Raw genomic sequence first — 16,744 nt, 5'->3', positions numbered from 1 at the left:
CGACCGAGGGGGTCATCCATGGCAGTTGACCGACTGGGTGAGTCAGTTAGCCGGTTTAGTGGCAAATGGGCTGAGTTTGCTGGATGGAAAGCAAGCCGATCGACTGAGGAAGATTGGTCAGCCGGGAAATGCCACGGGCTCATGGGGCAAGAGGCGAGGTTCACTGCCTAGGTGGAGGCAGCGTGAAGAGCCAGTGAAGAGCCGACAACTTGAGGCAACGGGGGCGTTGCCAAGTTGAGTGGGGGAGAGTGTCACCCCATTTTTGTTGCCCCGAGAAGTCCAAGATATTTTGTGCTTGAGGCTGCCCAAGTGAAGCCGGAATTGTGTGTTGGCCGAGTATGGGAAAGTGGGACGTGGGACTTGTGCATGGAGTTCCTAGAGTGGACGTGGATCACTTGCATGAGAAGTCCCTAAATTGGACGTGGCTACATGATGGTTGCATGGGAAAGCTACGTGGACTTTGCATGGGATTTAGTTCACATGAATGGCATTTGCATGGTAATTGTGGTAAGTGGAGTTTACCACGTGGGGGCCTAAGGGACCAAATGTGATTGTGCATGTGAAGGGATACTAATGTGGCGCACATGGAGCATGTGAGGCGCACTTAAGTGGAACATGCATGAGATGAATGGCCAATACATGCAATGTGAAATGACCATGCCATGTAGCGTGAAGCACTTTAGTGGGTAGCAAGTGTGTTATAGCAATGTGAATGGAGATCCCAAAGTGGCCAAGTGAAGTGGTGATCACATGAGCTTAGTGGGCCAAGTGGCGCGGTGGAATGGTTCCAAGAGATTAAATGGTGACCATCACATGCATGGGCCATGTGTAGCGCCCAAATTGAATGTGCATGCCAAGACCACATGCAGCGCATAAGTGGGACGTCCATTCCCTTTGTGCATGGGACATGCAGCGTGAAATTAAATAGCCAAAGAGCCAAGGTGCAGCCCACTAAGTGGCTTAGTGGGGCAAGTGTTGCGCCAAAATGAGGACAGCACAAGACCACTTAAATGAGCATGAGTGGAGGCCCAAATATGCAGCGTGAATTGGTGAAGAACCAGCCCAAGTGGGGCGCATGGAGTGGCAGCCCACTTTGGGACCAATTATGAGGCGGCAATTTTCCCTCCATGCCCATTTGAAATGCTCCAAGTGGAGCTAGGTGTCAAGTGCAGCCAGCTTTGTTGTCCTTCCCATAATATTCTATTTGTAATTTAAAATTGGCCACACAATGGCTTTTGAGAGAGGCAGCCGGCCAAAGCATGTAATATAAAATGGGACTTGTTTCCCTTGTAAAAACGTTTTAGAGAGAGTGAGCTTGAGAGTGACGGGAGCACCATTGTTGGAGAGCTTTGAGAGCTTTGTTTCCTTTCCTTTATGGCAATTGTATAGTTGCTTGTAAAGGAATAAAGAAGTAGCTTTCTACTTCCTTACTCTTGCTTCTACCTTTCTTGATGTATGTTTAATACGCATGGATTGTTGTCTTTGTGTTGATGCGGCTGGCCATTTGGTGATGGTTGTTTGAGGCACATTGTTGAGCTTTGCTTGCGTGAGATTGTTGCTTGCCTTGGGTGTCCTTGCCATGAGGTTAGTTCCTTGTCACTTATGGTAGTTTGTTGCTTGAGCAAGTGTTTTGGCCATTGTTGAGTTTAGTGTAAACTTGTTGCCGTGGGCATTGATGGTTGTTATTGACCTTGCGGGTGACTTGTGAGTTTTACTTGTTGCTTGGTGTTAAGAGTTGCGGCCATTATAATTCTTTGTGAGAATTGCTTGCCTTGCGGGTGACTTGGGGTTGGTGTTATTGCCGTGAGGTAAGGATACTTGTGGTTGTTGTTGCTTGCGTGAAGTGCTTGTGATAGCTTGTTGTTGCTTGTGATTGAGAGATTCGGCCATTGTTTAAGTTTGGGTTATAAGCTTATTGCCGTGTGATACTCCTTGTTGTGAGATTGGTGTGCTTGAAGTTACTTGCTTGTTGCTTGTGGTGTTGAGTGAACTTTGGCCATTGTAAGGTTGGGTTGTTCACTTGGTTGCCGTGAGGTTCATTATAGCTCCTTGGTGAGTTCGGTTGGTTGCCGTGTGCCTCTTGGTGTTAGGTGTCAACTTGTTGCCGTGGGACACTTTGAAGTGTTGGGTTTGTTGACATTGTCAATTTGGTTGCCGCAAGCATCATTGTAGTTCCCTTGTGGAGTTATTGCCGTGAGGGTCATTATTGCCGTGAGGTTCTTAAGCATCCTTAGTTATTGGAGTGTTGCCGTGGATCTTTGGGGTGACTTGAGGGAAGCTTGTTGCCGTGGGAGTCCAAAGATTGGTGGCCGGGGTAACCTTGTTGATGTGTGAACCTCTTGGTGTTGATTTATTGCCGTGAGCATTCGGTAGCACTTTGGGTGTAAGTGTGGGCTGCCGTGTGAACCTTTTGATATAAAGGTGGTAGCCGTGAAGATCCGTGGGACAGTTTGAGAGGCTGACTTGTTGGTGGAACAAGTGCCGCACGGGTTTGGGAGGTTTTTGGATGCGAAAAATTTCCCCCCCGTGACATGCGCTTCTCTATGCTATGTTCCGTAGACTTTGGAAATTAAAGGTCAGGAAGAACAAAACTCAAGCACAACTAACACGCCTGCACAATCCCCCACTATTCCTAATTTTGGAATTTACTTTCCTAACTTGGAAAATTTGAAGCCTCATAATAACGCATCTGGTTTCTTTCCATTTTTAAAAGGTATCTCTCTACTCCTGGTGTTTTGACCAAAGAACAAGTTGTGGAATGGAAACCCATTGTTGGCCCTGTTCATGCCAAAGGCGGCATATTCTTCTTGCAAATTTGGCATTTTGGAAGAGTTTCAAGCTCAGGTGTGTGCTTGGGACGTCTGTATCTGTTGCCACAACTTACGTGTTATGTTGGTTTTGTCACTTTTGATGAACTTGATAATTGAGTTTACAAGAAGGCTTCTCTTGTGATTCTGGTCTCAATTAATGGGTACATGCTACTCGTCTATATTACGTATAAAGCATTTTTACGTTTTAAAATTTAATGTAGTGATACCAATTGCTGTACCGAAAGAAGTTAAGTCAACAGGCAATTAGGATTGGCTCCATTAATAGATGTGCAGGCTCCAGACCTTTGAAAAAAAAAAGGAAAAAGAAAAAAAAAAACTAGTGCGGTATATTGAAGCTGACTTTTCTATCGTTTTTCCTTGTTGTCCATGACATCAATTGCTTGACTTGGAGCTATCTTTATTGGTTTCAATCAGGTTCCAATTGCCAAACAGTGGCAGTATCTCTTCCAATTGAATTCCCCATTTCATAATATAGGAGTTTCATTGGCACGCGTTCGTTGGGCATGAAAAATGGTTTCCTTTATGGGTTTTTGCTATGGGAAAATGGTTTTGTTGATCTTGCTTTAGTGAAGGCCTTGTTTTTTGCCTAGAAGGAATTTTCATTCCAAATGTCTACAAGGATCTCTTCCTTTTATTAGTTTCTTCATATTTTTGATCATTCTCAACTATTCTTTTCAAATTCACATATTAAAATTGCTCTACTTTTTGAATGCTCCTTTTTGTCTACATCTTGATTTTACATCAATTGTTGGTCTTTACAGGTTTTCAGCCGAATGGGCAAGCTCCAATATCTTCTACTGACAAGCCTTTTACCCAACAAATTCAAGCTATTAGCATTGATGTTCCACAGTTCACACCTCCAAGGCGTCTAAGAACAGATGAAATTCCACATGTCGTGAATGATTGTAGAATACTGCAAGGAATGCTATGGAAGCTGGTAGGCTTTGAGTAACATTGAAGCGCTTAAGTGTTTATGTTTTAGAGTTACTGAATTAATCACTAATCAGTTAATTACTCATCTGATGGTCATAGATCTTCACAGTCATGAATATATGTAATTCATAGTCTTACTGCCTTTGCTCTTAAAGTTTTTGAATTTAAGTAGTATTTGTGCTAATCACCCATAATAATAATTTCTTTTTTGCTTTTATTTTTCTTGTTGCTTGCTTTACAGGTTTTGACGGAGTTGAGATTCATGGGGCTCATGGCTACCTGATTGATTAGTTTGTGAAAGATCAGGTGAATAATCGTCCAGATCAATATGGTGGATCCCTGGAGAACCGCTGCCGTTTCGCTTTGGAAATAGTTGAAGCTGTAGCCAATGAGATAGGAGCAGATAGGGGGAAATTACCTAGAGGGTGTAATTTAAAAACTAAATTACCAAAAGGGGATGAGAGAAAAATTATTTATCAAAAGGGGTATTTTTGATGACGTGGAGGAGAGACAAACAGACTCAATCATGAGTAGCAACTAGGGGTGAGCATTCGGTTCGAACCGAACCAAACTAAACCGAATTAAATCATAAAAACGAATTATATATATTAGAAACTGAACCAAACCGAAATGGGTTAAAAATTGAATCGAACCAAACCGCTCTATTTCGGTTCGGTTCAAACCAATCAATTTTGATTTTTGATTATTTTTTAATTTAGACTTGATTTTTAAGTTATTTGGTCTAATTTTGACTTTGGTTTGAACCTAATAACCATTAATCAATGAAATTAAACAATTAATATTTATAAAATTAAATATAATTCATAAATTGTCTATAAAAATAAATCAATTCAAAAATTGATTCGGTTCGATTTGGTGCGATTTGAATATAAAAAATTACTATTCAGTTCGGTTTAACCGATTTTTTTCTCTTCAAAACCGAACCAAACAGAAATAACCGAAATTTTTATAATATAAAATCGAACTAAACCGATTAAATTTTAAAACCGAACTAATTGAACCGAATTGGCTTAGTTCGATTCGATTTTTCGGTTTGAATCGAAATCTGCTCACCCCTAGTAGTAATTAGGGACCAACTTGTAACAAAAAAACCTTCTTTTAGACTGAAATGTAAAAAAAAAATTAAAACGGCAGATGTAGTTAGGTGCTACCCATATTAGAGTCTAACTGCAATGAACAGTGCAGATTCCTTTATTTTGCAAAAAATGAGTCTCGTTTTATGAAAAAGTAAAAACGCTAAAAAAAAAAAAAGAAGTGTGGGCAGCTGGGTGCTACCCATAATAGCGTCTAACTGCCACGTTGTCAGACGCGGCAGCTAGTCGCTACCAAAGGTAGCGCCCAGGTACCTGTGAACATCTTGTTTTGCATGTGTTGTTAGAACTCGTGACAGATTGGTCTCATCCTGCAAGTAGACGTGAATGATAGTAGCGTCTGAGTCCACTATTTAAACCCTCATCCCCCTCGTCCCCCAACAACACATCAGCTATAAAAAAAAAAAAAAATTTCAACCCTACTTTACTCTCCCTCTGAAAGTTTGCTGTAGATAAACTTTGTGTAAGAAATATAGTGATCATTTATTTGTTTATTTCTCTTTGGTTATAGAGGAAACAAAAGGTGAATAAATATATTTAGAGTTAATTTTTTATTATTTATGCTATATAAATATTATATAATAAAATAATATCTCTATCTAACAATATCTGATATATTTTTTAATATGCTAACAATATCTCTATCTCTATGTCTCTCTTTCTCTATTTGTAAGTAAATTAAAGCCCATTGAATTTTGAGGTAATTTTATTTTGAGATAGTTTTATTATTATTATTAATGTTAAATAATAATGATATAATAACAATAAAATTTTTGCACACTCTAGTAAAAAAAATAATTTTTTATAAGTGTAACAGTATAATTTTTTTTATTATTGTTGTTAAATAATATTTTGCACTCTCTCTCTCTCTCTCTCTCTCTCTCTCTCTCTCTCTTTGTAGTGAATTTTGAGGTAATTTTTTTAATTTGAGATTTTTTTTTATTTTTGATATTAAATACTAACTTTATAAGAAAAATTAGTATAATATAATTATTTATAATACTGTAAAAAATTACTATTTATTAAAATTCATAGACATTGTAAAAGGAAATAATTTTTTGTAAGTCTAACAGTAATTTTTTTTTTTATTATTGTTGTTAAATAATAATTTTATAATAAAAATTACTGTTATATAGTTTTTTGTAACACTCTAATCTCCCTCTTCCTCTCTATTTTTCTATCAATATATCTTTCACTCAGCCTATAGTGAAAGTAAGTTTCAGTGCATTTTGAAGTATTTTTTTAATTATTGATGCCATATTACAAATTGTTGTACTACAATTTTTTATGATACTCTAATCGCTCCCTCTCAATGTCTCTCTCTCTCTCTCTCTCTCTCTCTGCCTATAGAGAAATTAAGGAGCAATGAATTTTGAGGTAAATTTTATTTTGAGCTAATTTTTTTTATTATTCATATTACATTTTTTTTAATTATTGATGTTAAATACCAAATTTATAATAAAAATTACTATAATATAATTTTTTATAATACTGTAAAAAAAACTACTATTGATTAAAATTCCCGCACACTCTAAGAAAACAATTTTTTGTAAGTGTAAAAGTAAATTTTTTTTAATTATTATTGTTAAATAATATTTTTATAATAAAAATAACTGTTGTATAAAATTACTGTTGTGAATCTTGAGGTAATTTTTATTTTGACCTAATTTTTGTTATTATTCATGCGACATTTTTTTTCATGTATGACATTTTATGATTATTGTGGAAAATTTTTAGGTAATATTTATTTTGACATTAATTTTTGTATTATTGCTATTATATGAAAATCTAAATAAAAATTGATATATTAGATGTAAATACAATATTGTATTTGTTAAGTTTTTTATATAACTTGTTATAATAGTAATTAATAGATTAAAAGACTAATAATTAGAGTGATTGTTTGTTCATTTATTTTTATAATAGAAGAGTAATAATACGGTGCAGTGAAAGATTAATAAGTTGATTATTACCCTTGATAGGAATGGAAGGAGAATAAATGCACAGTCGAAATTACTTGCAGCCAGGTCCATCTGCTCCTTCAATACTCAGACACCAGAGACTTCATCAGTCAGAGTCTATCTGGGAAGGTACAATGCAGGAAGAGGTGATAACCTGCAGAAGACATGCAGATGTTCTTCACTTGGATGCCCCCTCCACAATTGATTGTTCCTCATTTGACGGAAAGTGGTTTTATTGGAGTATCTTGAATGAGATTTTTTGCATTAGATTGGCATCTCATATCAGCTCTAATTGAAAGGTGGAGACCTAAGACGCACACATTCATATTGCCGACAGGAGAGTGTACTATCACTCTAGAAGATATTGGTAAAATTACTAGATTGCCTATAGATGGTCATGCAACAACTGCCAATTCTAGATTAGATTGGTCATCTGTTTGTGAAGAATATCTAGGCATAAGGCCACCTCCACATGTATTTAAGGGATGTGGATTATATATGTCATGGCTTATAGGTCAAATTTGAAGCTATTCCTGAAGGAGCTGATGATGCCACTTTACTTATACACGCATAAGCATATATAATGCGTCTAATTGGAGTTTCACTTTTCAATGACAAATCAAACGCTCATGTTAATTTGATATTCCTACCATTGCTTGAGGATATGAGACAGGCTGGGCAATATAGTTGGGGTTCAGCATGCCTTGCATATCTATATAGGGAGCTTTGTTGTGGAGTAGATCCTGGAACTAAGGAGATATCTAGTGCACTTTTTATCTTACAGATTTGGGCATGGCAGAGAATTAAGATGGTTGCTCCATCATTACCAGATCCAGCACCACATGATAATGCTTCATTGGGTAATAGGTACACATGTTAGTATTGATTTTTTTTATATGTAATACAAAATTCAAACATTTATAAATTAAGAAATAAATTAATGGGTTACTTTGCAGGTGGAGTAATATGCGATAGGTGACACAGGTTACCATGCATGTATTAATCCAAATGAGATATAATATTGATAGAATGGCGGATAATGATGTAAGATACATAATAACATGTTTCTATTAAATAAAATATAAGAGTTAATCATATTTTCATTATTTTCATCTAACAACAATTTTTTCTATGGTTTATATTTGCAGTTTTATATGGGAACCATACACCCAGGATGTACTAAATGGTTTACCTGAGTATTATATGCAAGGGGAGGGTGTGTGGCCGGCGATGGTGCCACTAATCTACTTTCACATTGTTGAGTGACACCAATTTGGTAGGGTATTACAACAATTTGGGTTGCAACAGCCGATTCCTCGGCCCCCTCGTCAAGCAGAATACCTACATCAAACTTCACTGCGACAAGGTGATGGTGACTGGGCAACATTTCATGCCCAATATATTAACAGATGAAATAGACACCACCAATTCATTATACCAGGTGAAGCTGCTACGAGGCCACTCCACCATCATTCGTAGTACATGGAGTGGAATCGCCGCGTGTCTAGACGATGGATCTCAATAACAGGAGCTTCTATAGGTTCTGTGGTAAAGTATCATTTTTACTTTTGTTTATTTAATAGTGTATTTGGTTATTAAGTAATAAATTAAGTTTGTAATTTTATTATATTCAACATTGTGTTTCACAGAAGGATAGCCTGGAAGAATTGCTTATTACATTGGAAGATACGTCCGCACAGAATATTGTAGATAGTAAAAGATTAGTCCTAAACATGCTACGAGCCCTGGAGGAGGAAAAGCGTCTTATTAACCAACGACCACCATATCCAGATCCGGCCCCATCAGTGCATGTTTTTAGTGAGTTGTTAGAAGATACACTAATTGTGCAATCGCAGCAACAGTAGAGAAGGCATAGGGGTGGACAAATAAGACAACGGGAGCCATCTCATCCGTCTACAACGCCAATAACTGAAGCGGTGCCACACCCTATCTTTTACCATCCCTTTGACAGTTTTGATGCTAGGGCACAACCTCTTACCCAATTTCCCGAAGCTGGTCTGTTAACATCCATTCCAACATTCACTAAATATTTACAAAACCAGTACACAGATTGGATCCCTGATCCATCCATGCCAGGCCCTTTTGGACAGTGGATGCCTTCGTCCTCACATCATACAACGTAACAAGAAAGGACATCATTCGAGTTCATTCCAACTCAATACGAGAGGATAACATTTGATGCAATGTTCGCCCCTTTCTCTTGACCATACACAAATGTACCTTCAACATCACGATATGGATTCGATGCTGCAGAAGCTTCAAAGATGTATTTTACACCTCATGATTTTGGGCTTAGGACTTTTGCATCAGGGGTGGGACTCTTTGGGCATTATGAATCTAGTTCAATGCAGAATGAGGTAGGTCCATCTTCAAGCATGTAACAAACTGGATCAGAACTTCAACTGATGTCCACAGGATATTGATGAACATGAAGATCAAGGAGAACATAGCAGACATGGGAGGTTGGCTGGTGCGTTGCGTCATGCAGGACAGAGGAGGCGTCCAGGATGTGGCACATGACCATTTTTTATTTTTATTTCTTTGTAATTTGTTTAGTACATGTATAAAATACGTGTCATAAATGACATTGCTAGAAAAAATGTGCATTTATTATAAAATCTAAAATTAATTTTAGTGATGTCATTAATTTTGCAAACGTAAACTCTGTTTATAGAATAATGTATTTATAGATATAATAAACATAAGTCTCAAAATTTAACTTAACCATCAAGTACGTAGTTATTAATTTAACTAAACATTAATTCACATAATCGTCTCAATCTTAGAAATACAAATTTCATCAACAACCTAGTACATAGTTTAAAAAAAAAAAAACATATATCCATAATACAGTCCATACTTATGAATATTATTTTTAGGCAATTTTCTTGCAATGTCTATGTATTTCACCTTCAATTGTGTGCTTAGCAACTTTAAAACTTCAATGACTTTTCAGTTGTCTCATGTATTCATATAATTGGAAATAATTATTTCCAAATTCTTCTCGTGCATGGACTGCAATAACATATTCAAACATAATATAAACATGACAATATAAATAAATTTACAATCCATTTTAAGTAACACTATAGTTATAAACCTGATCTTTTTCTGTTTTCTCTATGACAATATATCTCCTGTGGAATAGGTAAAGTTTCCATGCATGTTAAGGTACTCTTTGTATTTGGGATGACTTCCTCTAGAAAAAAAGTTAAAACTAGTTCATTATAGGTGTCAACATCTTTTTGTTCTCAAATTCGAGATAGCAAATGGAAATATCGAATGAGAATAGTTTCAATTAGGATATTAACTTTTTCTATTCTTGTATATGATAGCCAGTATTAATGATTTTTTGTAAGAAATTATTAATTTCAACAATATGCTCCGTTATGCATCTTCTAGGCTTCTATTTAAGTTCATTAATGTTCTGCACCCCAAATCTAGTATTTTATATTGCATATTGCTCTCTTAAAATGCTTCGAGTGAATTTCATAATAACCATCTACAAAATAAATAAATAAATAAATAATAGGACTATTAAACATACTAAAAATTAAGAAAACATAATAATGAATAAAGCAGAAAATTAACAACACATCATCACCTAAAATTAACAACATAATAATGAATAATCATATCTATCATCACCTAAAATAATCTCACCGTCCCAGTACACAGTACCAAAACGTGGACTTGACATCTTCACATATAAAAAATAACATTTCTTATAATTTATAATATACATATAAAATAACACATAAATAGAATACAAATTTTGGACATAAAAATTTTAATACATTTTCATACAATTTGACCAGTTAATTTATGAGGGCAAAACAAAACATAATATAATTAGCTTTTCTATTAAACCAATAGGACCAATAATTGCAATAATATAAAATTTTAATGTAATTATTTGTAATAAATTTACAATTAACTAGGCAAATAACAAAAAAAAAATTATCATCTTTTTGTAAATCAAATAACTTATTCACAAATAAGTTATAGAATTATAATTTTTTTCATAATAATATAAATTTAAATATTTTAAATATAAGACAAATTAAAATAAATCATTTCAATCTATTTCTTTTAAATTATTATACTTTAAACAATTCTTTTCCTAATTTCAATTTTGCAACATAATATATCAATTTCACTAATGATAAATTTTCTTTTTACATTTTTACTAATACAAACTTTTTCACCATACTACTAATTTTATTAGACATCAAAAATAATACATATGTAGATTTTATTCTATTTTCCTAAATCTAATAATATATTGACATTTATAGTACATATTAAAATTTTTCTAACAATATAAATTTACCTCATATTTATTTTAAGTACACTATAAAATTTTTCTTAAAAAAATACGTAATATATTATCTATATTTTACCTAATTAGTTTTATAAAAAAATATAATACACATTAAAAAAAATTACCTCAACATTTTTTTTTAGTTTTTATACTTTTAATATTTTTTTCATTATTTACCACTTTTCAATTACATTTTATATTATTTTCACCTAATTTTTTTCCCTCAGAAAATTTACGAATAATATTCAAAATAATAATATTATTTTTTCTTTTTTTTATTATTTTATTACCTTCTTTACACGTAAAATCATATTCTAAACCTAATAATTTTTCAAATTTAAATTTTACAACATAATATTTAAATTTTATCACTAATATTTTTTATTTTAACTAATACAAATTATTAACTATACTATTATATAATTATATAATATTTAATTTCACTACAAAATTTTAAAAATATTTTACTAATACATAAATTATTTTCTTTAACATGAAATTTATTATTACATATCATTAAAAAAAAAACACATAAATATATACACTACACATACCTTAAAATGTTGGAGAGAGCCGGTGCTTCAAATGGTTGCTCAAAATATTATACAGTGAATAGTGTCGATGCATAAAACCAATGCAGGAAGTGAGAGGAGGTGGGTTGGTATAAATAGTTCCATTAGACACTATTATATTTAGAGACTACTTGCCATTTAACTGTGCAAACTGACGCTGTGATGGGGAGGACAAGTTGGACGCTAACTTTGGTAGCGTTTAAGTGCTGATGTTGCAGCAGCTAGGCACTATCATTGATAGCACCCAACTGCTTGTCTCTTCTTTTTTAAAAAGTGTGTAGATTCTTTACTGTTCACTGTAGCTAGACTCTACCATGGGTAGCACCCAGCTGCCTGCCCTCTTTTTCAAACAGTGTGGAGATTCTTTTCTAAAAGCGAGAGAATCTGGACTGTTCATTGCAGCTAGACTTTACTATGGGTAGCACCCAGCTGCCTGCACTGTTCACTGTAGGTAGACTCTACTATGGGTAGCACCCAGCTGCATTTGTGGTTTTTTTTTTACATTTCAATCCAAAAGAAGGTTTTTTTCACAAGTTAGTCCCTGGTCACTACTCATGATTGAGTCTGCCTGTCTCTCTCCTCTACGTCATAAAAAATACTCCCTTTGGTAAATAATTTTTCCCTCACCCCTTTTTGGTAATTTAGTTTTAAATTACACTCTTTAGGTAATTTCCCTAGCAGATAGAGTTGGAATTAGATTATCTCCATTTGCAAACTATAAGGAATCTGGGGACTCAAATCCTAATACTTTGGGACTATATATGGCTGAATCCTTGAATAAATATGGAATTCCTTACTGCCACATGGTTAAGCCAAGAATGAAAATGGTCAGAGAAAAATTTGAATGTCCAGACAGTCTTCTGCCCATGAGAAAGGCTTTCAAAGGGACTTTTCTTACTACTGGGGGTTATGAAAGGGAAGTTGGAAATAAAGCTATAGCAAAAAATAGTGCAGATCTCATTGTTTATGGTCATCTTTCTATAGCCAATCCTAATTTACCAAGTAGATTTGAGCTTAATGCTCCTCTCAACAAGTGCAACAGAGAAACATTCTATACACCTGATCCTGTAATTGGTTATACTAATTATCCATTTCTTGAAGCCATAACTTAATTTTCTGGCTAGAGCATTATTGTTTATATTGTCCAATCCATGCTCTTCCATCAAGAAATTCTTACCTTCTGATAGATGATGGAAGGATGTAGCTAAGGGACAATTAAATTTCACTTTTCATATATGTCCGTACATTTTTTTGTTGAGCTATATGAGAAAATTGTGAAATAATATAATCCCAAAAAAATAAAAAGAAAGGCAATTAAGATGCCAAATATCAAACCACATCATTAACTGTAAATCTATCATTAAAAGCCAAAGTATTTTTATTACTTTTATCTCTCAAGCTTTTGAATAAAGATTTCACAATATATATATATATATATATATATATATATGTATGTTACCTTATAATAATGATTACTTATTATAATATTAATAGGATAACTATTAAATAATTTATAACTTATATATAATAAGAGAATGTCACGTGTCAAACTCTACCATATATAAGCCATGTGGCAATATTATGGAAGATAATGTCATGTGTTAGACTTTATCACATATTAACCATGTGACAATACCATAAAAGAGAATACCGAGTGGCAGGCTATTGGGAATACCTTCTTACTTTATATAGATATATAGATTGGATAAACTTAAATCTTAAAGGTTAAATCCAGAAAGAAATATATAAATATTTATTATATATATCTTCTTATAATCTAAATTTATTGATGTAGCCTAACCGCAAGTGCACGGGTTGCACAAGCAGTATAGATAAGATCGTTCCATCGAAAAGTTATATTAACAATTGAATTTTCGATATAAAAATAAACTAGTTTTAGCTAAATTTAAACTAAAAAGTAATTAAATGAAAAGATTAGGAATTAAAGGGTATGTTTCGAAATTTAACAAAGAAATTATCTAAATGGAAATTTTACCTATAATTGTAGGAAATAGATTCAAGAAATGAAATAAGGCAAGAATTAAAGTATTAATCAATCAAAATCAACTAACAATCAACAATAATAAGAGAGAGATTTTGAAGTTTAGGGGTTCATATTCGAGTTATTTTGAGATTTTAAATTGGTCTTCCAAACACATAGAAATTATGGGTTTCAAGAAGATTAATTCTTAAATCCTTTGAATACTCTTTCGAGTGAGATAAAAAGTACCTTAATTAACTCAATCCTATTTTCGTGAAGTTAAAATTAACTAAAACCTATTAGGTTCCCTAATCAATTTGTTAATCCTATTAATCCTTAGTCTATTTTTAGTTCTAAGTTAATTAAGTCCAATTTCTTGATTATCTATCTCAAGGTTTTCTTCTTTCGGTGCTTCAACCAAGGATTATAAACAATACTTAATGGGATCCTATACTTAGCATGTCATTAGGCACATAAGAAATGGATAAAACCTCATAAAAGCCATAAAATATGGATTACCTAACTATAATCCATAAAATATCTTAAATATTATATACCCAAACTCTAGATTCTTAGAAAAACTACTCACTATCCATATTTAGTACAAAGGATTCTAAGCAAATTAAGAAATAAATCTGGAAAATAAACTAAGAACTAAGAAACTCAGTAAAACAAATGTAGAAAATGGTGAAGAAAAGAAGAATATTCCAAATCTGGTCCAAAAATGGAAGAATGTCGATTGCTACTTCCTTTTCCTTCCTTTTTTGTCTCTTCTCCCGTACTTCTTACAGCCAAAATGAGGTAAGAGTCCTTACATATATTTTCTGACAAAAGCCCTAAAAATGGTATATGTGAAGTAATGAATGGTATGTGTGAAGTAATGATTCACGTGAGAAGATCTTCCTTCTAGCCCATTAATGAAATTATGCACAAGCTGTGCAAGAGGTTATGCAAGATCTTGTGCAAATCTGACAGTTTTCAGAGGCTTTCCGTGAAGTTGCACAAGCTGTGCAGGTTGCCTGTGTAAGTTTCTGCATTTTTTGAAGTCTTCTATGAAAGTGCTCAACCAAACTGTAGAGGCTATGCAGCACATTGTGCAAGTTTTGGCCAATTGAGGTGTTTTCCGTGAAGCTACACAGGAAGTCTGCATAAGCTATGTACTAAGTTGTGCAAGTTTTGATCATTTGAAAATTCCTTAGCGAAGCAATATAAGCGAAGGAGTGAAAGTGCACAAGCTGTGTGGCACATTGTGCAGATTTCAGCAGGCACAAGATTTCTTCCATGAAGCTACATAAGGACCCTGCATAAGCTGTGCAGTAAGTTGTGCACTTTTCAACAAGTTCACAGTTATTTCTGATTTCTATGCAAAAACTGCATAGCCTACTTAACAAGTTGTGCAAATTTTGACAACTTTATATTCTTTATTTCTAAGCTTCATTTTAACACTTTTGGACCTAGAAATCACTCCTCACTAGCACAGTTACTTTTTAGTCTCTCAAAAATACCATTTTATCTATAAAACAAAAGCAAAATTACAAACTAGTCTAAAAATTGATAATTATGAAAAATTAACTAAATGACAAATAAAATTAACTAAAAATAACTAACAAATTAATAAAATGACTATGAAATCTAACTTAAATAACTATATAAAATGCATTTATCAAATACCCCTAAACTCAAATATTTGCTTATCCTCAAGCAAACTTTAAAATATGATGCAATTTTGAGGTGTATTGTCCATGGAGTTATGGAAATCACATACATACTAGAGTAACTTAACATGCCTTTAGCCATACCATCAATCCATATACCCATCCTTCAAGATGCAAAGAATCTAATGCTTACCCAAGCTTTCATTGCTTAGCCATCAAGTCAATTATTATTTCAAATTCCCAAACCAACCAATCATAGGAGAAGGTCATGTTTAAAAAGAACTTTAGAACATTCAATAATCAAAGTGCCCCTACATAGAATGGTGGAATTTGATAAATGAATGAATATGTTTTCAGTCCCATAGGCAAATTTTCTATCCCTTTCTCCACTAATAAAGTAAGTACAATCAAGAGATCAAAGGTCTTTTAGGGATGTAATGGTGCTATAGGGCTCAAAATGAGGCTAACAAGAAAAGGATGAAAGGGATTTAAAGCATAAGAATAATGTTTAACCTTGAAAATATAAGGTACACTTTTTATTTATTTTTTTCTTTCTTTTTCTCTTTTTTTTTAGAGGAGGAAAATATACAATGGAAAATTTTAAGTGCTAGCATATTTTACAAAATTCATAAAATGAAGGGATACTTTCATACTTTAAGTTTGTATCTTGTATTTTCTCTTAATGATTGTCCCTAAAAATAACACCCCTAGACTCATTTTCTTTAATTACTTTAGGTGGATTTCTTTCAATTTGAATGACAATAATAAAAAGTACATATACTAGCACTTTTGCACAAGATAGGCATCACTTCTCCCTTTTAATATTTTTTTCTTTTTTCTTTTTTTTTTTTTTAATTTATTGTGTATTAAATATTATGCATAATTATTCTCATGAAAAGGGTGGTAGTGTTTAGTTCATTGGCTTGGTAGGAATAAGGGTTCCAAAAAAAGTTAGGAATAATGTAGGCTCAAAGGAGTTTGCAAGGTTAATTTTAATCAAAAGGAGGGGGGGAGGGGTGGGGGTGGTTCAAAAGTTCTAAATGAGAGGGTTTTAATCAAATAATACCTAATCATTTCTCTTTTCAAGTACAAGTTGATATTTCACCTCGAAAGGTTTAAAAAATTTATTCTAGGTTTGGTAGATATCACTTGACTGCCTATTATCCTATAGCTCTCGCTAAACACTCCCATCTCCAAATGACTAGTTGGGTGACTTTTTGGCTAAGAAGATATAGGCAAAGGATAAACACTTCAAAACTTTTCATCTCTTAGGAAACTTTCAATCCACAAACCCAACCAAAGGTAGAATAAATTACTTTACTAAGTAACTCTCATTACTCACGGGACTTGGCAA

General features: G+C 33.6%; 1 pseudogene; it reads left to right on the top strand.

The window, feature by feature from the left end:
• The first annotated feature begins 338 nt into the window (after nucleotides 1-338).
• Nucleotides 339-12,866, top strand: LOC110639483 (12-oxophytodienoate reductase 1-like; annotated as a pseudogene).
• Nucleotides 12,867-16,744: the final 3,878 nt, after the last annotated feature.

The sequence above is a fragment of the Hevea brasiliensis genome, chromosome 12 (assembly GCF_030052815.1).
Source record: "Hevea brasiliensis isolate MT/VB/25A 57/8 chromosome 12, ASM3005281v1, whole genome shotgun sequence".
Classification (NCBI taxonomy): domain Eukaryota; kingdom Viridiplantae; phylum Streptophyta; class Magnoliopsida; order Malpighiales; family Euphorbiaceae; genus Hevea; species Hevea brasiliensis.
This window is presented reverse-complemented; position numbering and strand designations above follow the sequence as displayed.